Below are 23910 nucleotides of genomic sequence, written 5' to 3' on the forward strand. Positions count from 1 at the left end.
AACACAATGCTGTTACCAATGCAGCATTCACTGGCCTTCTTTCTAGAACATTTCAAGTTCATTATTCTCTGTTAAGATATTTAGAAGCTGAATTGAGCAATGTCATTTCATTACAAAACATAATGATTGGAAAGAGGGCAAATGGTCGTATCCTGAATCTTGTTTATCAGTTAATTCTTTATGATAGTGTAGCAGCAATTGCATATGCAAAGTGGAATACTAATTACATTCTGCATTTCTGTATAACAGTGTAGTAGTTTTATCAATGCTATTTAGCTGCATAATGCACGCAGCCCGAACTATGGTACAGCAATAAAAATAATCTGTTTAATTTGCTATTAATGAATCTACAAAATGGAATGATATTAGTATTTTCAGAACAAGTGGTTAATTACAAACATCATTTGCCTATTACCCTATGTTGCTGCCGTATTTATTTGTTGACATTGGTTATAATTCTTTTGTGGAGAATTTCTTACAGTGGGCCGTGCCAGGAGGCTAGTGTCAAACTGTCTAGATTTTGGCTCAGATATCTCCCTTCTTCAGGATCCTGCACTAAGCTGTAGAGTGGTGAAGGTGTTCTGGGTTTTGAGTGGTTTTGGGTTTTTTAATGGTAGAGAGAAGAAGGTGGAAGAGACATGATGGGAGGCTGCTTTTTCTCAGGCACTAGAAGCATTGTTTCATCCACTTTCTAGCTATAAAACAGATTAGGTCTGAAATATGGTGATTTATCAAAGCTCATTTCTCTTGTGTCTCTTTTAAGAAGAATTTTGCTGTCATAAAGGCAGAGTGTTTCTGACAGTGCAGCAATTCAGCAGTTTACTCATGTAGGCTGGTTTTTATTCCTGCTTTTGTGGGAGGAGCAAAATGGAAATGGGCCCTGAAAACCCAAGCAGTCGGCAAACATAGCATGAGGCTTAATTATCCAGTCAGGGTGTGTTTATTAGGAAAAGAAGCTAGGTGGTAGTTAAATATACCTGAAAGACTAGCAGCAGAAAGCTCCCTCCCCCAGTTCAGTCATTGTTTTAGTACATAATAAACCGTGATAGAGAGGTGAGAATTACTCATTCATGGCCAAGGCTTTGTTCTGCAAAGGTAGCTGGAATCAGATAATCAATATAATTGTTATTGCCAGATGTTATCTTGTTAAGGAAAAGTACCACTGATTAGGTCTCCTTTGTGGACAAGGAAAAATTTATTGCTAACTATAGGAAAAAAATATTAAAGTTTTAAGGCTGAACTTCAGATGTATTGACTGTATCTTGAAAATAAATGGTAAATCATCTCTGCATGTGTTTTTGTCTGCCTGTGAGCAGATATTGTTTTCACTGTAACCTCAAAATTCCCATTGTTGTCTTGTTTTTATTAAACTTGCTGGCATTCCCTGTTGATCATCATCTTTGGTAAACTCCAGTAAGGCTGAGAGAGCACCAAGAAAGTTTCCTTTTCATCTTTTACATTTAAGTGGTTCAGTATCTTACTATTTTAAAAACTACACTGTGTTGACAATAAGCTGCTAACCCAAATAACAGTTTGCTTAGAAGAAGCTGAGCACCTAAATTATCTAGTTGCTTGCATGTCTGTCTCTTCATTGATAACTGAATACCAGATGCCTGAAGTTAGATGACTTATATCTGGGCTACCTGCGTGTCCCTGACTCCTGGTGTCTCCGGCTTGAACAGTCGCAGCCTGTTAAACTTTCAGTCTCCACCGATCCTGGCCTTAAGGAGGTATCATTTGATTCTTGTGTTATGGCTGCTCCTAGGGATACAGGAATTTTAGTTGATTAGCATGATTGCTTAGCAGGTCTGATGACATATGTTCTCTTTTGATAGCTAGAAAAAAAAGAGTATAGAAAACCCAACATAACCTGTTAGTGGAAATAAAAGAACAAAATTTTAGATAACAAGTCAGCATGCATCAGCCTCAACTCAAGGGACAATTCCAGCTTACCTTGGCTAGTATTCCCTGTGCTTTAACTATTCTAAAATGCTATCACTTCTTTTCTGATCTAAGGCTTCTCCTTTCCTTTGGTTTGTACCAAGCTGTGTTTTTGGTTGGAGATCTCAAAGATAATCAGACAATTATCTGAAATGTTATGCCTTAAACTGCTGCAAGCTATTAGTTGCATGCTTGCATTTATGTTTTGCTTAGTCATTATATGTGTACTGTCCATGTCCATAATGCCTTACATCTTCTATAAAGAAGAATATGCAGCAGCATAAGTAAGGACCCATAGTCTTAATAGTCCTTTCCCTAGCGTCAGTCATCAGTTTGCTCCTGGTTTTAGCTCCCTCTCAATGGAGTTAGCAAGCAGCAACATCAGATATTTTAATTCTTCCTCTGTCTTCTTGCTCATTGATCATTTACTAATCATTTTTCTCCTTGTTTGTCATCTTAGAGAAGAGTTGCAGTAGCCTGGGGATTTTGTTTTTTTCACGTGAGAAGTATATATTTGAGGGAGAGGTGAACAAGATGCTGAAAACTCTGCCCCTGCTTTGCTCTTGATTCTTACCGAATCTAACATGTAATTGTGCTGAAGTTGTACTTCACTTGACTCAGAATGTAGTTAACTTGACTGAAATTGCTTTGTTTTTCCACCTTGCTTTTTCTACTCTAATAAGCAGAATGAAGATTGTTGCTGTTGAAATATGTGCACTTTCTGTTAAGCCATATGAACCTGCAAATCTTTGCTAAGATTTGAAAAGTCAGACATTAAGGGGAATCAGAGAAAGGGTACTGTCTGGTCAACAGAAAGTTTATCCAATTCAGTCCCATGGTTAGGCTTATTAGGCTCCATGTCTGCTTCTTTGGAAACAGATGCTGCAATTTCTTTTTATCAGCTGTGGCTAAAGACTCATAGAGTACATGTATTAAGCAAGAAAATGGTCTGTCTTCAGTTTACTAGTTTAATCTGGATTTTTTTTTAATGTTACCACATGTGTATTTGTATCTTTCTCTTGGAGGAACTAGCATCTTGCCTTCAGTTGTCCATTGTGTATCTTCCACTTGATCCAAATACACATATGTATGTATAAGTGTATATATATGCCTGCAAATACATCTATAAAAATAATAGTATATTGCTCTGACCATTCAAAGAAGGAACCTGCTAGAGGGGAATCCTAATAGGTTTGCCAAGAGTCGTAATTTTCTTTTGTTACCTTCAGGTAGGATTTGATTGTATCGTATGATTCCTTTGCCTTATTTACTGTGGCTTTTTTCCCCGGTCTGCCTGTATTTTGTTTTAAAAATACTGGTAGTATTAGCATTTTGTGGTGAAGACTTTCTCTTGAAGGAGAAGTTCCTGTTATGAGCAAGACAGAGTAATCAACCTGTAGTGGATCTGGATATTGGGGTTTATTTGAGAACAAACAAGACTAAGAGCTTTTACCCTCCTTGCTTATCATGCTTGTTCCGTGCTAGCATTGTGTTCACTTGGTCTTGACTTCCCAACTGGGACATCACTGTCGCTCTGGGAACGTTGGACAGAAAATAGTGTCAGCTTGTGTTGCACCACTGCCTGCCGTTACTGGTCTTGGGCATTACTGGCCAAGGTGCCTGGGCATCCATGGCATTCATACCCATGCATCTGTCTGATCTCCAGGATCATCCCTCGCCTCCTGAATCATTCCTCCAGCCAGGTTCTTGAGCTTTTTTTTTTTCCTGGCTCACTTCTTCTGAGACCACTGCTTCTTTTTGGGAACCCTTCTTTTCAGCTTCCTCTGGTTTCCAGAACTTCAAGCTGTCTGCTTTTCCCAATCTAAACAGTCTATGTGCAAAAGCACAACATGTCTTCAGCCTCCTAATTGGTGGTTCTGTCTCATGTGACTCTTTTAATCGGAGGATTCGGGACATGCCACTTCTAGTCCAGGACTTAACAAGATCTCCAACCAGCTCATACGAGTTGCAAGTTGCAAGTATCAGGCTTCTGCTTGATGCTTTAGAAGTTCAGTTTTGGACATTCACTCCCCACAAACATACACATTCAGTTATCCACTGCCTGTTAGCGTTCACAGTGTAAACTATTTTTTCCACATGCAGAAGTTCTGTATTTAAGTTGGTAAATCATAGCTTTCCAAAAGCAAGTTAGACTTTGCTGTTATTTTATTGGGGTTTTTTTCCCCTGTTTCCACAAGTGCATATCTCCTTATGTTGCATCATTTTCCTAATTTCCAAACAGACTGGAGGGCAAAATTTTCATCTGCACTTTCTGGTGGCTTCCATGAATGAATGATAAAATATCTACACAGTCCCACTTTGTGAATAGGGTTTGGGCTGAGATGGAAGGTTTGTATACTTTTAGTCCAAGCTTGCAACAACATAAGTATTAAATGCTTACTCCCGGGGTGCTTGTACAATAGTGATTTTTTACTTTGCAAAAAAGACTCTAGTGTTTGTATTTAAGAAAAAGGACTTGGGAAGTACTGTCTTAGAAGAATGGGACCACAGTTGGCATAGAAGAAAGATTAATATTAGCTACATCTGACTACTTGGTATTCCATCTTAGCATTTCATTATCATTGTAAGGTGGTTTTGCACTTGGTTTCTTAGGGAATATGAAGCTTAATGTTGAAAGACTCCTAGTCTGGCAGTTCTGTCCTCTGGAGAGCTTAGAAACTGCTTTTTCTGAGGACTGACTCCTTTTGGGGTCTCTGTTGTTGGTCCTGTGCTAATTATTCAAACAAAACTTGCTTTTCCTTCAGCAGACATCAAAGGCAATTTTGCGTAATTTATTTTTGAGGATTTGGCCTGGAAAGAGAGATGACCACTTGGAAAGTAAGAGCTTTTTGAGTTTCATCAATGCTGTCCTGCATTAGGCCATCCTTAAGAAATGAGTCTTTGAAATAGAAGTTTCAAATGAAGACACCAGAAATTATTAATATTAAACATTTATTAACTGAAGTATTCCAATATCGAAATAGCCTGATATTTCTACTCGAGCTGCTCAGTAAATCTGTGAGATTTAACTTCCATTCCAGCGAATGGATTTGACATTATAATGTGGATGAAAGTAACCACTAAAAGTAAATGTTCTAGAATTCTTTTTAGTCTTTTAACTTGCTCTTAATTTTCCTAAGCTTATGCTATAGGTTGAAATGTAGTATCCATTAAGTCCTCTGAAAATGCCAATAGAGAATTCTATTGCTAGTGTTTTTTTGGTTTTTTTTTTTTTTTTTTTTTAATCTGAAAAATATGCAGACTTTGTGAAATACCAGCAGGTTAATATTCTTGTTCTAATATTCCCATGTGCTGATATTGTTGATGTTTGTGCCCTCGCTCCCTACACTCAGCTGGTAATTTATCTTTGCATTAATGTGACTTTTGCGTTTCACTGTGTGTGCAATGGCCAAAGTTTTTGTGGTGCTGAAGCCTACTCACATTAGTAGGACTATTATATTTCTGAAAACAAGAAATTGGATGATGCGGTATGTGATCCAATTCTGTTATGGGGCTGAGCAGAATCATAACCCTAAACTATGTTAGAAGCAAAAGCATTTAATCCATTTTAATAAAGCGTTTCTGAAGTGCTGAGCATCTGTTCTCTCTGTTAAGTAGCAAGTTTACAAAATTTAGGTCATAATGTACTTTATTTAGTACATAATGTACTTAATGTACATTAAGTAATGGCTGTATTCTTAAATCATGATCTCAGAAAAATGAGGGCAGTTGAAGAAATCCACTTTATTTAGGACAAAATTTGTAGTCCAAGTTACAAAATACTGGTAAACTTTTTAATATAGGATCCTCAACCTGAATAATTTGATTTGTTTAAAAAAATGCAATTTGATCATAATATTTCAGAAGTATGGCAAAGACTTCCTGCCAGTCTTTGATTTGGTACCTTGATGTTGGTACAATTTTGAATAAACATTGTCTATTTTCTTTGTTTCCCTTTCACCTGTTTGTAAAGACAGGGTGGTAGTATTTATTCTTTTTTCTTCCCAAACAGTAAGCTTACAATCAAGATAGATAGCCTCCTGGCTCAGGAGTTTAGAATAACAGAAATTCTTTGTCAGGTAGGTAAATTCTGATTCTTTTAGAAAATCTCAAGTCTGAGAATGAATCGCTGCTGAGAAGTCAATTCCCTCCCTTTCCTGGGAACCCAATTTATCTGCCTCAGTGGAAACCATTTATCTCTGAGCAGCTGATTTTGAACTTTGGTCCACATTTAGAAGAGCATGGGCTTGTGCTTTGTGGCAACCTTGAGTCAACTTGTAGCTCCTTATTTCCAGCAATTAAATTTCGTTAAAAGACAGGCAAATTATATCGAATAGCTTGCTAAAATTACTGTCCAATATAAGCAGTTGCACTTGCAAGTTATTATACACAGGAGAGAGCTGTGTTTAGTCTTTAAGTAATGGCAATTTTAAAATAAATTGAGTATTCGTGTTCTTGATTATGGCTTCTTGCATTAGGCAGCGTCAAGCTATTCATGTCTCAGGTGTTGTCTTATAAAATACATACTTTCAGGGATGTTCTACAATAGTCGTCAATTGACCGTGACCCCACAAGGTTACAGAATAAGAATCTTCCAGTTTTAAAATAAGTAACTTCTTCAGCTCAGTAAGTTTGATGTGGATGTCTGAGATCTACATGCTTTAAAGCAGCTGTCCATGACTAAAGAATTCTGATTTGACTTGCTTCTTCCTAATTAGCGATACAAGAAAACGTGCAGCAAAGGAAGCAAACCGGAAGAACTGGAAGTTCCCGCAGCATTGCAGGAGTTTGGTCTTGTTGGTGGAACAGAGATGTCGTGGGGTAGTCTCCTGGCTGGAGTGCTGAAATGTGGGTACAGGATGAACAGACTGGGAAGGTGGGGGCGGGGGGAGCGCGTCCTGTGGAGAGGAGTGGTCTGAATCCGTGGAGCTCTGCTTTGAAATAGGTGATGAGCCAGTTGAGGCTTTTTGGGTAAAGATCATTCAGTAAAATGATCAGTAAAAATCTTTCTACTTTATAGTGTTTTAATTTGAATACTAAGAAATGGAAATACTTGGCATTAGTAATTGTTTTTAAAGAACCTTTTGTCTCAGCCCCTTTGAGACTAGGTAGCTTTAAAGGGAGTATATCAATATATTATGAAGTATTTGCATATAATATTGAGCAACCTGCATACTAGAATTTAGAAGACTAATGTAAGATATTCCTTCCCATGCCTTGATATTACTAAATAACGGGGAAAAAAGAGTAAAGTCATAGAGATGGGAAAAAGTGGATTCACTTATAAGAAGGAGAGATGGCAATAGATAAATTAGAACAATTGTGCTCCTTAACATACAGTGAAAAATAGTTTTTATGTTAAAGGAGGCAAGTAAGGCTGTGGAGTGAAAATCTGAAGAGGAGTGAATGAATAAATAACTTCGTAGAAGTCCAGATTCCTCTTTGGAATCCTGTTATCGTGAGAGGGGATGTGCTGGGGACTTGTATGTACGATGTGCTTTGCCCAGATTAGAAAGCTGTCCTGTAAGACTAATATTCTTCTTAGAGGCCTGGTGGATGGCACCTCAGAGATAAAAGCTAAATATGGGGTTTTTCTAAATTTTGGCCGACATTTTTAAGCTCAGATGCACAAAAGAACTAGTGTCATTCTGTCCCTCGGAAAGGATATTTGACACATGTGAGGTCACACTGCATAGGGTAGTAAAATTAATTTGTGCTAATATGCAGGAAAGGGTTTTCTACATTGCAGACATGTAGATTTGTCAGATGAGGATTATGTCAACCAACATGGCAGTATTTTTCAATATACAGACAGAATGGGTGAGTAAATGTATACAATGCAAGTAATAGGTCTGGATTTCAGAAACTTCACCTTTAACAGTGGTATTGAAAAATAGCACACTGGTTGATGGACAGGAAAGAACAAATTATTATTATATCAGAGTAAGGGTCTAGATGTATCAAATCCTGAGACACAAGTTGCCAAAAGAGACTGAGGAGCTACATGTGCATTTCTCCAGTTACTACAGAACATGAGAAGATGAAGTGGTGGTCATTGTTCTAAGACCAGTGGTCCTATAAGGAACAGAAAGTGGCAAATGTGCAGCACTAACGCTGGGAAGTCCTCTCTTCCTCTGTGAGCAAAGGACACCATTTCTGTAGGGAGATTTTTCCCATTTTGAGGTATCCAGAGGGCTAATTGGCACCAAAAGTAAGTTTTACCTGATTATAAAAGATCGCAGGGTTGAGAGTCTACTGCATCAGTTTTCTAGGCACGGGAATAAGCTGGGTTTGCTTAATAATTTGATTTTTGGGCCAGGTTTAAAAAAACAAACAAACAAACAAAAAAACAAAAACAAAAAACCCCACCAAACTGAAGATTAAACCTCCTGTGTGCTCCTATGAGCCAAATGTAATTTTCAGAAGTGTTCAGTATCCAATAATTCTCATTAACGTTCATACAGGTTTCTTTCAAGAAAACATGGAAGATAATCTGTACCCTGGAATACAGCAAGCTGGAAATAAAATAGATTTTTAGCGTGTTCTTTAATAGTGAGATACACTTGCTTTATCAAAATAAACAAAATAGAAGAATAGATAGAGGCATGGTAGTGTTTAAAAGAAATCGCAGGCCTGCCTGATAATAAAGAACTGTTCAAGAGCAGTTCATCCTTGGGAAACGATTACCTCTGTCATCCAGCCAAGGACAGTGGCACATTCAGTTAATAGCTACATCAAAGACAGAAGCATAAATTAAAGGAATACCATAACTCCAAGTCAGTTTGGGCAGAAAATGAAAAAAATGCAGTTTGTAGGATCTCCCTTAGCCTTTTCAGTTTTTGCAGAAGGTTTTGTGGTCTTTTTTGTGGTAGTTTTCATTGTTAATAATTCTCTCTCAAAGTGCTTCCAGAAGAGCCCAGGAAAACCAGATCTTGGTTGCGTGCTGGTAATGCCAAGATGCTGTAGCCAGCAGACAAAGGTCTGGTTTTGTGCACAGCGTCGGTATCTCGGTAAGCCTGGAAGTAATCCTCCTGAAATGAATTTGCCTACTAATAGTTGTCACTAAGTAATAGAGGAAACCTCTGTCCTCAAAAGCAGAACACTTCCAGTGCTAGAAGTACGTACACAGGCACATGCCCTGGCAGTTGGACTCAACAGCGAGTGCTCTCACAGCCAGTATTTATACATACATGAAAGTAGTAATTTTATTTGTGTCTTAAAGACAAATATTTTAAAAGTTAAAACAAAACTTAAAGGATTTAAATGATCCCTTTTCCTTTTGTGCCCCACTGCCCCAATAGTCGACCAGAAACCCTTACCACTGCTTTCCTTGCAACTTAGTTTATAGGTTATAAATAATTCTTCTCAATAGCTTTTGCTGTGAAGTCTAAGTTTGTAATATACACTACATACTAGATTGTTACATTGGCAAACAATTGGCTGAGACGAAGTAATATGATTTTAAAGCTGTTTGCTCTTGCCTACTTTAATAAAAAAAGAAAAATAGCAACAGAAAATGTGACTAAAATAGGGCTGAATGATCTAAGGCAAGATGATACTGTTACCGCATGAGAAACCTTGTTTCACGTCACATGGGACTATTGGGACTGCTCTTTCTGTCTGTAGCCTTTTAAGGAAAATAAACTATCATGTTGACTAATGTTTTGTGTTTCCTTCCACTTGTCTGTGTGTATTCCCCTTGTCTATCTGTTGTATCTATTCAGATTGGAGATGGTCTGGGGCAGAGATCATGCTGCTGCTTCTGTCTGGATGTAACGTAGTGACTCTACGGACCTGTTCAAGTACTTAATGTTTAAGCACATACTACAGGCAGGGGCTTCTTCCTAGGTATAGACCCTTCCATTTTATGTAGCATGACTTGTGGGGAATAAAGTTTTAGGTTTATTTTCTGTTTGCTTTGAATTTACAAATAGGCGGTTTTTAGAAGCTTCATGAACTTTATGAAGTAGAATGAGGTTTTATTTATTTTTTAAGTTACAATGGATATGATATAAGGATAGGAAGAAAATGTGATTACGTTAATCAAAGCTGTCTGCTCTTGTTACTGGAGCACTCTTTGTATCAATTTTTAAAGTGTTTAATAAAACATAGGGACTGTTTCTCCTCTTTGTAGTCATCTAACTGCACTGAAATCAAGGAAGGTACTTTTTGTGTACACCACAGTAATGAGAAGAGAACGATAGATTCTCTTCTGCTGAAGGTTTCAGCGTCTGATAAGTGGTTTCTTTTCCTAGGTTAAAAAAAAAATCAGCAGTAGGCAATGGCCTCTGTTTAAAACTCTTGGTGCACTGTTGGCAGCTTTTCCTGGGTGTAGCTCTAGGGCACTGGTTATCTTCAATATGAATTTTGGGTCAAATTCTATGTAAATTTATTTCTGTAAATCAGATACAGCTCTAATTCGATTTGCTTGTTTAAGGACCGAGAGGATAATTTAGTCTCTTGGTTTTCTTACATATTCTCATTTTGCAATTCCATACATGTGTATTAAAAATAAGTGAGATTGCTTGATTTTTGCATGAGGCTGGGAAATGCAGTGCCATCCTTTCAAACCTCTCAAGTTTATGTTGTGTACTAAATGCATAAGTAGTTCTGCTGGGTTTCCAAGGTGCAGTCCTTCCTGAGGTAGACCTTGGCAACTGCATAATTAAGACGGCCACAGAGTGCAGCAGTTTAGCTTGGGAAACAAGCAAGAATATCGCACCAAATAGAAATGGAAATTATGGGGGTGCACCTTAGCCAACACAGGCTATCTGACTACTGTAACTACCACAGGAAAGGAACTCTGCAGTTCTCCTGGATGAAAAATAAAACTTGTCTCACTACTTCTATAAGAGAAGATGTTGAGTACAGGCACCTCTGTAAAAATTAGTGCTGACAACTTTGCAGGAAAAAATAGAAAAGTGTTTACAAGAAACATTTTAAAACTAATTAGAATGGAAAGCAGTTTCTAGGTCTGACACAGAAAAGTGGTCTGCTGAACTTTTTTTTTTTCCCCTCCTTTTCCCATTTATCAAAGAGATTTTTCATCATATTGCACATCTGCAGCCTTCAGAACAAATTCTGGCAAGACTGCTCAGCGTCACCATGAGAAAGAGCCTTAGATATTTCCCCAGGATAGAAAAAAGCCAACCCCTATCAATTCCCATTTCTCAGACAGAATGATGCCTTTAACACTCTGTAATGAAAGTTTTTATATGTGAGAGGGATTACCAACATCAGCCTGTATTGTTCTTTGATGTGCCCAAAAAATATTACGGCAGAAGGTATTAAAGAATAAATTGTGGGAACTGAGTAGCCCCCCCAGCACAGTTTGTCTCTTTGCCCTTAGCCAATTTGTGTCAGGGTGAATTCCCTCCTTCACTGGGCTTAGTGAGTTTTCCTAAGCTGCTCTGTGCGTGTGTTCTGTTTTTTAGTTTCACATGTTAATCTCACGTATGTTGGTGACTTCTTGTTTTGCATTCATTATCATTATTTCATAACTTAAGGGGAAGAAGTAAACCAGTAATGATCTTGTGTCAGACTCCTCCATACCTTCTCAAATCAAAGCAGCAAACCTTCTCAATCCTTTAGGTGCAAAGGGATGGTTTGCATGGAGGTTGGTTTTGAGTGTCACTGAGCTGGTAATCGTGTGAAAACCACTAGGTCTAAATCTGTAGGTATCAGCTGTTGCCAGTCTCCAGAAAGTATTTGCTATGACTTGTGGTTAGATCAGATGTAAGAAAGTCAAGAAGTGCATGCATCTTAGTGCACGTCATTCCCCTACCCCACAGAATTATATTAAAAAATTAAAAAAAAAAAAAAAAGCCATGTATTTTGAGTGCTGCTATAGTTGGTCTGCATTCCCCACATATTGGGATGAATATATAGAACAATAATTTCCTTGATTTTTCTCAAAAAAATCTTGGAATACAGAAAAAACAGTATGAATTATGTATATTTTTATAAGTATTTCCTTTATTATAGAAAATTAATTCACACATGACTTAGAATAACACATAAGCATGGACTGAAATGTAAATATCTGCATAAATGATATCATGAACAGGGAATGGATACATTTGAGGATTAGCCTCAAATGCAGTTCTGGATCCAGAGCTCAGGTCTGATATGCTTAAATTCAAAAACTTGAATAATTAGAAATTTATCCTCTCCCTTAGGGAACGTTGTACCTTTCTAATTTTTAGCAATGTGGAAATATAAACTAAACAGAGCTCACTCTTTAGCTTTTCTTACTGTTTTTTGTTCTTGCCTTGTGATAGATAAGATCAAGATTTAAGCCTTGCCTAAAGGGCTGCTGATCTGTTTGCTCTTGATCTCTATACCTGTTTTGCAAGAGGCCAGGATACTGACTCTTAAGGCTGATAGGTTTCTGGGTTGTTCTTTTCTTTGCTTTTCAATCCCTAAAGAGTACAGGGCCTCCTGCTAAGACAGTTCTTTTTATACTCTATCCTGTAGTAAAAAGTAAGCTGCATTTTAACAAGACTTCTGTTTTAAAACAAATGAAGAGGTGCCCTGAGCAGAGGTATTTATACAACGGTGTAATCATTATAATGGTTCTCTTCAGGCAAAGTGAGACATTTTAAATAAGGTCCTTTCCCATTCAAAACTCTGGAATCATTAGAGTGGGAGGCTAATAAAATTCAGTTTTAAATTCTAAGGGAGTGTGGGGTTTGTGTGTGTGTTAGGAGTCACTAGTCTTTGCTATTTTGCCCGCTAAATGTGGGCAATCCATTTTTCTGGCTCTCCGGAGACCTGCCTCACTCTTACTTTTCGCTGAAGTGGTGTTTGGCATTGGCCAAATCATCTCTCACTCTTGGGCCTTTGTTTATGAATCCATCTCTTCAGCTTGTTAATTAGATGGCAAATTCTTTTTTTTCCCCAGTGTTTATGCTGAAGCTGCTGCCTAGCATTCCTGATTTGTTTAGGATCTTAGTTTTGCTGTAACGCTGAGAAATGACTTTTTTGTCTCCAAATCCTAATGAAAGGAGCATAAAGAAAGCAGGATCCACGTAGTGTTCTGCTGGAGATGGCTCTCTGGACCAAAGGAATATTTAATTTTTCCTTTCGAAAACTTAAGACTGGATGTGAGTGGGTAGGTGACAATAGAGACATGAAGATAGCAAGGAAAAACTGTATTTTGCTACGTGCTGGTTTCTTGCAAGGGATTTAGTAATGGTACTTCTGGTTCTCCTTTAAGGGGTTTGGAGCCCATAAGCTTTATATGTTATTGCCAATCACTGCTAGCTAAAGGTACTGACAGTTTTCTGGATTGGTGGTATAACTGCTGTACCTTATCCCAAAGGTGGCTACATTTCCAGAATAAAAGAAACTATTCCCATGTAAATAACCTGTAAATTGGGTTTTATAGTTTGTCAAGAAAGTTGGGTTATTTGGAGATAATAGTCTCTGTTTAAATATGCCTTTCTTGTTGCAAGAGTTCTTGTCAGGTGAAACGTAGCTGGGCTCTGTATGTAGGCTAGTTTTCTTATATGAAACTTGATTTTCCTTTTATACTTTTTAGACTTATCTTGGAATGCATTGCCTTACACTGGTCTGTAAGAATTGCATCCACCTTTCATCCTAACCAGAAACTAGATGTGGTTAGGATGTGCTAGCATACCCTTGTAGTAAGGCTTTTTCCAGAGTAACTTTCTCTTGAGATTCCTGGAGACCTTTATTAGACTTTTGATGGGCCTTGCACCAGCCCTGTAGGATGTGGATATGCATTTCAGAAGCTGGCAGAAACACTTCTATTGTTTTTCTTTTTTCCACAGAATCATACAGCCATTGCTGTAATGGAATATACGTGAGCATGCTTTGATCTGCATTAAAGAGCCAAAAACCACTGCACTTTTCTGTTGGTTCTGAGTTGGCATGTTCTTTCCTAAAATTTTCAAAGGTTTTCTGTTTAGAACAGTGCTTATATTTTAGATGGCATTGAAATTCATCAGAAGCTTTAACACGTTTGAGTATTGTCTGGAGTAGGAATGGCTTTTTTTTCTTTCTTTCTCTCTTTTTTTTTTTTTAAAAAAGTCCATAAGTGCACTTCTGAATCAATCTCCAAACTCCAGAAACATCACTTCCTTCTGCCTAGAGAGACACCGTGACATATGGTGGTGGCAGTGGCAGCTGAATCTCTGTGAAAATTTAGAACTATGTTGTATGAATTTCATTGGGAATCTAATCTTGAAAAAGACCACTGGAGATGAAAGGCCGCTGCTCCGTGTGCTGGTTTATACAACTCTCCAAGGATTAATTAATTTTTCTGGTACTGGCGATGAGCAATTGTACCTAGTGGTCATTTGGTAGCTGGTAAGTTGATGGCATTCCAGACGATGCAGACGTTTAACCATCTGCCTTGTTTGTTTTCACTTGAATAAGCTTTGCCCAGTTCAAACTGAATAATTTTGGAAGAAGAGACTGAAGAGAGAAAAAGCCAAATGTTTGTTTACTTATTTACAAAACATTGTACTTAGTTTTAACTGTCGTTTACACTATAATCAGCTTTTTAAATTTAGTTTTATACCTGATTGCAAATAGACATATGTATGATTAGTGACGACCAGCCTTCCAATAGGCATCCTAAAGCTTTTAAGTTATATTTAGAAAGTAAATGTAAATCACTGTTTTTCTGCTTGTGGCGGCAGACTTTTTTGGCACTGAGGAAAGAGGCTGCATACCAAGTTTTTAGAAAGATGCAAAGATAATGTTGATTAATGTGGGTTATTATGTAAGTACTGGACTAGCATTCATAACAGAATCAAAGGTGTAACAGAAATTAAACTTGCATTTAATTTTAATTACAAATTACCTCATTTACTCAGTCCCCTACCACACCTGTCTGCTCAATGATCATTATCGTGACACTAAAAGCACCAAAATATTGGTGAACCTGGTATGTAGAGCAGAAAGATTGCTTAAAGGAGCTATTTCCTAGTTTAGAGAGGCGGGCACCAGTGTGGTCACCTTACTCTGGCTTCCACAGTCACTGGACAAAGCCATACGGCTTCCCCAAATTAATTCATAGTTGAATTAGATCTTTCAGAAGAACATCTTATCCTGATTTGTTAAAAATTACTCTTGATAGAAAATCACTGCTTTTGGTAATTTATTCTAATAATAAATTATCCTTAAGAGAAATACACCAAACAAAACATGCCCTTAATTTCTAATCTGATCTTTTTTAATAGTTACCATTTTCCATCAATAGAAGCTTTTATACCTTTGTGTTTCTGGATTGTGAAGATCTGCATTAGAAAATGTATGTTCCTGGCTTGTAGCTGCTTTTGCACTCAAGACACTCCTCAAGCTTTCCTTCAATAAGCGAGATAGATGGAGTTCTGTGCCCTTTTGCAAAGTATGTTTTCTAATTGATTTGTTGTGTTTGTCTCGCTTGAATATTCTCGAACTTATCCACTTCATTTAAAAAATTATAAATCCTTGAATGAGGCCCTATTCCAGCTGCGGCTGTACCAGTGCCAAATACAGAAAGTAGTTTAAGATCCGTTTGTGTGCCTGGGATTTCCCTGGGTGCGCGTCCAGTGATGATGCTAAACCTTTGCTGCAAGGTCTGTGAGATTAATTCCGACAACTCTGGGTCTCTTCTAAACAGCTGATTCTCAGTGTAGTTTCTTGGTGTGCAAATATGACAACATACTTTTTCCTAAACTTGATGTTTAGCACAGCCTCTACTCTTTGCTCAATTTTCCCAGTCAACCCATTTTCTTGCTTAGCATTGGTGTCCTACTGTATTTTAGGGCGTTCTTCAGTTTATTATGCACAAGCCTTATCTGTAATGATTTAAGTTACCTTTTAAATACCAGTAAAGATGTTAGTATGGGGTTAAATGCCAAATTCTGCAGTGTTCAGCTAAAACCAGGTGATTCTTATTTACAGTTACTGATTAATGTCTATTAATGATTTTTAAAAAAATAAATTTTGTATATTTCATGTTGGCTTTACATAATTGCAGTTTCTTAATGAAAATGTTGTGGGCTGCTAAGTTGTTTTGTGGGAACGTGTATCATTTTGAAGATGCAGCCTTTTTTATCAGTCAAACGTTCAAACACATTAAAAAAAAAAAAAAAGGCGAGATTCCAGATAGCTAACTATATTTCCCATAAATCCATCTTGAATGGCATTAGCTTTACTTTATTTTAATTGCTTATTTATTAGTAAAGTCATATATTAACCATTCCAGTATTTTGCCATTAGCTGATTACGGGCTAACAAGAATATAATTACCTGACTTACCCAATTTGTGGATTTTGTTTTTGCTTGCTTGTTTTTTAAAACTTAGCAATGTAATCTTTTTCTGACACTCTTGATGCTGCTTGGGTAGCTGCCTCAAAATTCTGGGATGCAAGTTATCCAGATCTATTTAATTTCAGCAACTGTTGATTAATTTTCTCTCCCTAATTATTGTTGTAGAAAGCACCTCACCCTGCAACTGCATCATCTAGCTTTTTCCTGAAGACTAATGCTTAGTGAACACTTCTGTTTTTCTCTGTATTATTATCACAGAATCACAGAATCATATAGGTTGGAAAAGACCTTTAAGATCATCGAGTCCAACCATAAACCTAACACTGCCAAAAACCACCACTACACCATGTCTCTAAGTACCTCATCCAAACGTCCTTTAAATACCTCCAGGGATGGCGACTCAACCACTTCCCTGGGCAGTCTGTTCCAATGCTTGATAACCCTCTCGGTGAAGAAAAATTTCCTAATATCCAGTCTAAACCTCCCCTGGCGCAACTTGAGGCCATTTCCTCTTGTCCTATCACTTGTTACCTGGGAGAAGAGACCAACCCCCACCTCTCTACAGCCTCCTTTCAGGTAGTTGTAGAGAGCGATGAGGTCTCCCCTCAGCCTCCTTTTCTCCAGGCTAAACAGTCCCAGCTCCCTCAGCCGCTCCTCATAAGACTTCTGCTCCAGACCCTTCACCAGCTTCGTTGCCCTTCTCTGTACGCGCTCCAGTACCTCAATGTCTCTCTTGTAGTGGGGGGCCCAAACCTGAACACAGTATTCGAGGTGCGGCCTCACCAGTGCCGAGTACAGGGGCACAATCACTTCCCTAGTCCTGCTGGCCACGCTATTTTTGATACAGGCCAGGATGCCATTGGCCTTCTTGGCCGCCTGGGCACACTGCTGGCTCATATTCAGGCGGCTGTCAACCAACACCCCCAGGTCCTTCTCTGCCAGGCAGCTTTCCAGCCACTCTTCCCCAAGCCTGTAGCGTTGCATGGGGTTGCTGTGGCCCAAGTGCAGGACCTTGCACTTGGCCTTGTTAAACCTCATACAATTCACCCCAGCCCATCGATCCAGCCTGTCCAGGTCCCTCTGCAGAGCCTGCCTACCCTCCAGCAGATCAACACTCCCACACAACTTGGTGTCGTCTGCAAACTTACTGAGAGTGCACTCGATCCCTTCGTCCAGATCATTGATAAAGATGTTAAACAGAACTGGCCCCAACACCGAGCCCTGGGGAACACCGCTTGTGACCGGCCGCCAACCGGAGTAAACTCCATTCACCACCACTCTCTGGGCCCGGCCGTCCAGCCAGTTCTTTACCCAGCGAAGAGTACACCCGTCCAAGCCATGAGCAGCCAGTTTCTCCAGGAGAATGCCGTGGGAAACCGTGTCAAAGGCTTTACTGAAGTCTAGATAGACAACATCCACAGACTTCCCCTCATCCACTAGGCGGGTCACCTTATCATAGAAGGAGATCAGGTTGGTCAAGCAGGACCTGCCTTTCCTGAACCCATGCTGGCTGGGCCTGATCCCCTGGTTATTCTCTACATGGCGTGTGATAGCACTCAGGATGATCTGCTCCATCAGCTTCCCCGGCACCGAGGTCAGGCTGACAGGCCTGTAGTTCCCCGGGTCCTCCTTCCGGCCCTTCTTGAAGATGGGTGTCACATTCGCTAATCTCCAGTCAGCAGGGACTTCCCCAGTTAGCCAGGACTGCTGGTAAATGATGGAAAGGGGCTTGGTGAGCACATCTGCCAGCTCCTTCAACACTCTCGGGTGGATCTCATCAGGCCCCATAGACTTGTGAGTGTCTAAGTGGTGCAGCAGGTCACTCACCATTTCCCCCTGGATAATGGGGGGAAATTATTTCTATTATTATTTCTATTAATGCTTCTGCGACAAACCATGCAGATATACAGCACACTTATTAATTCTGTGTTCTTAATGAAATCTTTCTTAATGTCCTGAACTCTGATGGCCATTCATTTTTCTACATTGTTCTTTTTTACCTGGCCAGTTATACAGTTTCTTAGTCCTGGCTCATACATATTGCCGGGAATGGCTTTGCATTCTTCTATTCGTTATGTGTCTTTCACTACTTGTCTAAACCAAGTTAGTTTTTTGTTTCTTTTTTTAAAATCAATTTCACCTAACTTCTGTTTGAGTTATGACTTCCTGCAAGCTTGCAGCATGTTCTTAAACAGTGCTCAAATTTATACACCCCAAATCACTTGTTCTGAACTGACTTTTATAATGAACAATTCACACGGTTTTGTTATTCAGGTTTCCGTAATTGCTTCATTTACTGAATGTTTACTTAGTTTGCTGTCACTTTTTTTTGTTCTCTTGCATTGTGGGTAGTTTTGGTTTGTACATATGAATCTTAACTTTACTTACCATTTTTGGAAGGAGTAAGCAAAGGCAAGATGGTAACGTCTTCTAAATGGTCTTCCAAGAACTGTGCCATCATATTCCTTTCTTTTCTTCAGTCTAGGATTGGTAGATCAATCTATTTCTTTGACTATAGCTGGTCATGTTTGCTTCCATTTCTTAGTAACTTTTTGAACAGAAATGTGCTCAAATATATGCAAATGAAAAGTATTGTTAAAAGTGGGGCTGCATTTGAGATGTTGGTACTGCCAGGTGCTAGAAGGTCATAGAATCCCATGGATCATCTCATAGGGTGGAAACAGTGTATGTTCAGTGGAGCTGTTGTGGATGCTGAAGGGCTTGGTTTCCTGTTCATAGTTCAGAAACAATCATAAGAAAATTCCTATAACACTTGTCCTTGTGGACAGACCTTCCAGGGCTTAGGGAAAATATTTGTGTATATTCCATAGAAAAAAGCAAGTTTTATTGGCCAAGGAAATTACTCTGGTATAGTCTAGCTTGTTTGTGCTATGAAGTATGCATTTGACTTTGATAGATGAATAGCATTTGATTTGGAGGTGTATAGTTTAAGGAAAATACTAATAATTTGTCCGAAGTATTTTTGACGCTACAAATAAATCTAGAAATTTAATTGTAATTTGTGAGAAGACATGTCTCTTAGATAAAATATTCAAGTGTTCTGATTTGGAATAGAGATTTTGAGGTAGAAGTTGACAGACAGATTAAATATTGAAACAATACTATCCATAGCGTGTGAGTTTGAGTGTAAGCTTGATAAGCATGATCATCGTATGGTGGTTCTTCCTCACTTGAATAATTGCCTGAGAAGAAGCTGTTCCTGGGTCATCTTGGTACAAAAGGAAATTTGAGGATACTAAGTTTTTGGTTTAGATAATTTTTATTTTTATTTTTTCCAACTGATACGAACACAAAAATTCTGCTTTGGTTTGGTCTCACTCTTCTTGCATATGAACATTTTATGCTATAAAACTAATATAAAATGTGCTAGCTGTCACGGTGAAAGAGTATACATACTGCTGAAAGGTAATCAGATGACACAGAAAGTTAGCTAGTATCATCTTAGGGTTACTTTTGATTGCAGAAATCGCTCTTTGCCCTGAATAGGCAGTTCAAATAAATCGTGCAAATAGACAATGAGTTAATGGAATAAATTAGAAGGGGATTAGTAGTAGATGCCATTTATTAATCAGAGGAATGTCAGAGAGCTGTATATACCACTTAAGAATTAAATTTTCCAGTTTCCGTGTTATTTCGTATTATTGTTTCGATATACTCACGTTGAAAGAATAGGATGAATCTTGAGTATGTGTTCTTGAATGGAAGAGGTATATCCATTCATAATCCACTTTTTATTTCTCTTCAAGTTTGGGGAACTTTACGTTATTAAAATCGGTTAAATCTGGGTCAAATACTAGTCTCACGTCTGGGAGATCTGTACCAATGACTGCAGAAATAGGCAAATAGGCTATAAATTCTTTCAAAGAGTAAAATAAATTATGGGCAATTTACCTAGTTTAACTTTATGTAAGTGAATTGGCACTAAACAATAGCAGAGAAGACTAGATCTACAATATTGATGTGATAAGTAATTCTGAGAACATATCTTAAGTCAGTTCTAGTGTGATGGGAATTTTTCCTTCCTGTTGAAAAGGCTTTGGATTGTGCCTTTAGTAAATTAAACCAAAATAAACCAATAAATTAATTTAAAACAGTGATAATTCAGAAATAATTAAATATGGCAACACTTGTATGTAATGCATTCAAGAATTGTATGTAAAGACATATTGCACTTGGGCTTACCTGGTTATTTACATATTATATGCACGACAGTAGAATAGTTTTAAATGTCTTTAAATGCAAACTGCTGCTGAGGTTTGCTGATTTGAGATAATACTTCACTTGTGTTTGGAAAACAAATTCCTCTGGGGAAATCAATATTTGTCATGTCAGATTCCATACCTTTGTTTGCTGGGGGACAGGGTTGCCTCTGGGGAAGAGCTGATCGTTCATATGCTACTGTATTAGCAAGATCTATTTGCGGAATAAAGGATTGCTTAGTCCAGATTCATCTATCATCCTGCTCTCTTCTGTCTTTTCCCCGAACACCCTGCACCAGGGCGGGTAAATTCTACATTCTGAACTTGAGAAAGTATTAGCTCTGGCTCCTGCTGCCTTGGCTTGTTTCCTATGTACCCAATAAATGTTTGACTGTGTATGTTTGCGTTCAGTAAGGATAGGGAATACCAGTGTATGGGAAAGATAAAGGGGATTGTAACTAGCTGGAGAAACATGCTGTACTGAGGTTTTTCTCCAACATAGAAATAATGACAAAATGTGTGCAATAGAACCGCTGTTTTTTCCTCGTGTTGTTGACTGGGTATAGGCAAATATATGCGTGCACCAAATGTTAGTAAAATAAATGACATACTAATAATATGCTCTGATTTGTCTTCAGAATGCTCCCATGAAGTATGATACTCCAAATAATTCATCATACATATATTTCTTCTTTAAATAAAAAGCTGTTTTGCAAATTCAGCCAGCTTCTCTCTATGGACCTGTAGAATTGGAGAAAAAAATTTACCCTGCCCAGTAAATAACCTCCCTATCCATCTGAGCAGGGTAGGTACAAGCATGGTTCCCTCATTGTGCCTTTCAGAATGTAAATCTGCAAAATGGGGTCATTGTGCTGTTTGCCCCCGTGCACAGAACTACAAGTGTTCGCTGTGGGGGAATGTGGCTGCTCCCCACACTGCTTTTGAGTTTCAAATCACATTTCAAGAGGTGCAATTGCTTCAGGGACTTCTTGTGAGATTATGCGACTCTTTCATCCAAGATTACTCATCCCAAATTGATAATTCTGCAGAGCAGCTTCTTTATCAGTAATGCAAAGATTCTGAAAGCGTATTTGCCTGCTTTAATAGTGCAAATGTCCAGGGCACAGATGCAAACTGAGAAGCCGTATCTGAGCAAATCTAGAGATGTAGTATCCTGTGCTGTACGTTCTGAAGAGATGCATATCAAAGTACTTTGTAAAAGTAATAATTTTGAGTAAAGTATTCACCTGTAGGAATACCGATTAGCTATTGCTACAGCAACCTATATACATTCTTCAGTTAAAACAATGAATTACAAAATATCAGTCCTACACCTTAGAGTAAGGCCCCAAATTCTATTCTTTAACACATCGGTCAATCACAGCTTGGAACATATGTGCTGCATATAGAACTGGCATACTTTGCTGCATGTTGCTATGTAGCAGTTGAGTTTCACTTTCCATTTAGCTAAATGCATTAAGAGTGTGTTACATGCAAGCAAAACAACAAAAGAAAATCTTCAAGTGTTTTAGTCACTTGAAACATTGTATTCAGGAAATGTTCCGTTTTGTGGCTGTGGGTTTCAGTGTTTTAACACTGCTATAGCAGTGTGGTGCTGGGAAGTCAACTCCTGTGTTCTATCAGTCGTTGAAGGGCTATTGAACACGTCAAAGGGGAGCGTATAGAAAGCATGTTGGATTGCTAGAGGGTAGAAGCTTTGTTCAACTTGTGCAATGCAAAGTTAATGGGCATATATTAAAGTAAGAATCAGTTATCAAGATAATGCTAAATAACCTGGGTTAACTCAGGTTAGATTGTTACTGCAATTACTTCAGAGAGCCCAAGGAAAAGAATTAGTTGTTAAAACTTACTGTCAAAGAAAATCTTTCCTTGGAAGTGATCACCTATTAAACTGCATTAATTTGTGAAGTTTTAAATTTTTGAAGATTTAACTGATACAGGAGACAGAATGATATATGTCTGGAAATTCACATGTTGATACATACATACGTGTACAAACATCTTGTTTAATCAAATAGCAAAAGATGAACTGGTTTACCTATTTGTACTGTAGAGAAAGGTTTTTCCAATATCACTGTAAAAGGCAAGTTGGGAGAACTTGAGTACAACAATATGAAAGGAGCTTTCTTCAGTGCGCTTGTAAGTACTTTCAGTGAAGGGGATGTGGATACTTTTGCTTGTGCTAATCATTCAAGGAAGCGGTGGAAAGAGATGGGAAGAGGATGGGAAAAACACAGCCTTCCGTGTTTCTAATGATTATTAAGAACCCAATCTGTGGCAAGATGCCATCTAACAAGTTGAGGGAGTAATATTTATCTAATGTAAGAGCCTGCTGAACCATAAGGTTTGTGATGTTATTAGTGGAAACCTAATGATTTTTTTCTTCAGTGCTCATTCATAGTCTACCTGGTTTTCCATATTGAACAGATTTCTGGGACTGGTTGTAGAATGTCCGTCCTTACCAGTTGAATGCCAGTCCAATGCCAGTTGAATCCACAGATTCAACTGGCCAAAGTCATGGTTAAAATGATGTAGTGTTTGCAATAGTTACGCTTCTGTCCCAAGATTGGAGGTGACACTTGCAGAGATCCCTTCCAGCCAACATTTCTAGATTGCATAGGAGTTCTAATAAAAATAGCTGCTACTTCTCTCTGCACCTTTGACTTGCTGATCTTCTAATGCTGGGGAGAGAGGGAAATGCCCACTTTAGCTCGTTATATTGCTGTTGGGAAAAGAAAATTATTAGCTAACTGAAGTTTGAAGGTAAGGGGTTTTTTTGTTTGTTTGTTTTGGCCATGTTGTAATTTTCATTTTTATGGTTAATGATTAAATTCTTTGATTTCATACCAGTTTGACTGGAAAAGGCAAATTTCCTAGCAGGCTATAACATCTGTGTGTGAATTTTTGAAGTTTCTACAAGTCATAACCTTGAAATATGTTAAGATTTCCATAGTGCTTTTTTATGCAGTGTTTGTGTGCTTGTGTATTTGTTGCTGTTTACTGAAATTTGGTTTCTTTACTTTAATTAAGTACTTCTTCAATAGAGAGGAAAAATGAGAAACCTTCCCATGTATTTTTTTCCCTTTCCTTTTTTCCAAAAGCTCATAAAGTGAGAAATGCATGTCCGTTTTATTAATTCTGTGATTAAATTATAGGTTTTAATTTTTTTCCTTTTCTTTTTGGTAGAAAATGTTAGATCATTTAAAAGACTTCTGGTTTCTGGATAAATTTTTACCATTTCAAGATGCCAGAGCTTAGGTTTCTCAGCTACATTTTCCCTTTCTTCCCACGACCAGATATTACGTGACTCTGTACTTCAGTACATTCTAACAGATTTTAAATAAACCTTTTCTAAATTAGTGAAAGAAAATTAGAAAATTTCCAGGGAAATCCCTTGCTAGATAGCACATCTGTCAGTGCATTTCAAGCTGGAGTTATTTTC

The 23910-nt window shown here is 38.1% G+C and overlaps 1 protein-coding gene across 8 annotated transcripts in view; it reads left to right on the forward strand.

The window, feature by feature from the left end:
* Nucleotides 1-23910, forward strand: part of FHIT (fragile histidine triad diadenosine triphosphatase) — a 637538-nt gene that overhangs the window by 158437 nt on the left and 455191 nt on the right. The window lies entirely within an intron of this gene.

This window comes from Mycteria americana, chromosome 11 (assembly GCF_035582795.1).
Source record: "Mycteria americana isolate JAX WOST 10 ecotype Jacksonville Zoo and Gardens chromosome 11, USCA_MyAme_1.0, whole genome shotgun sequence".
Lineage (NCBI taxonomy): Eukaryota > Metazoa > Chordata > Aves > Ciconiiformes > Ciconiidae > Mycteria > Mycteria americana.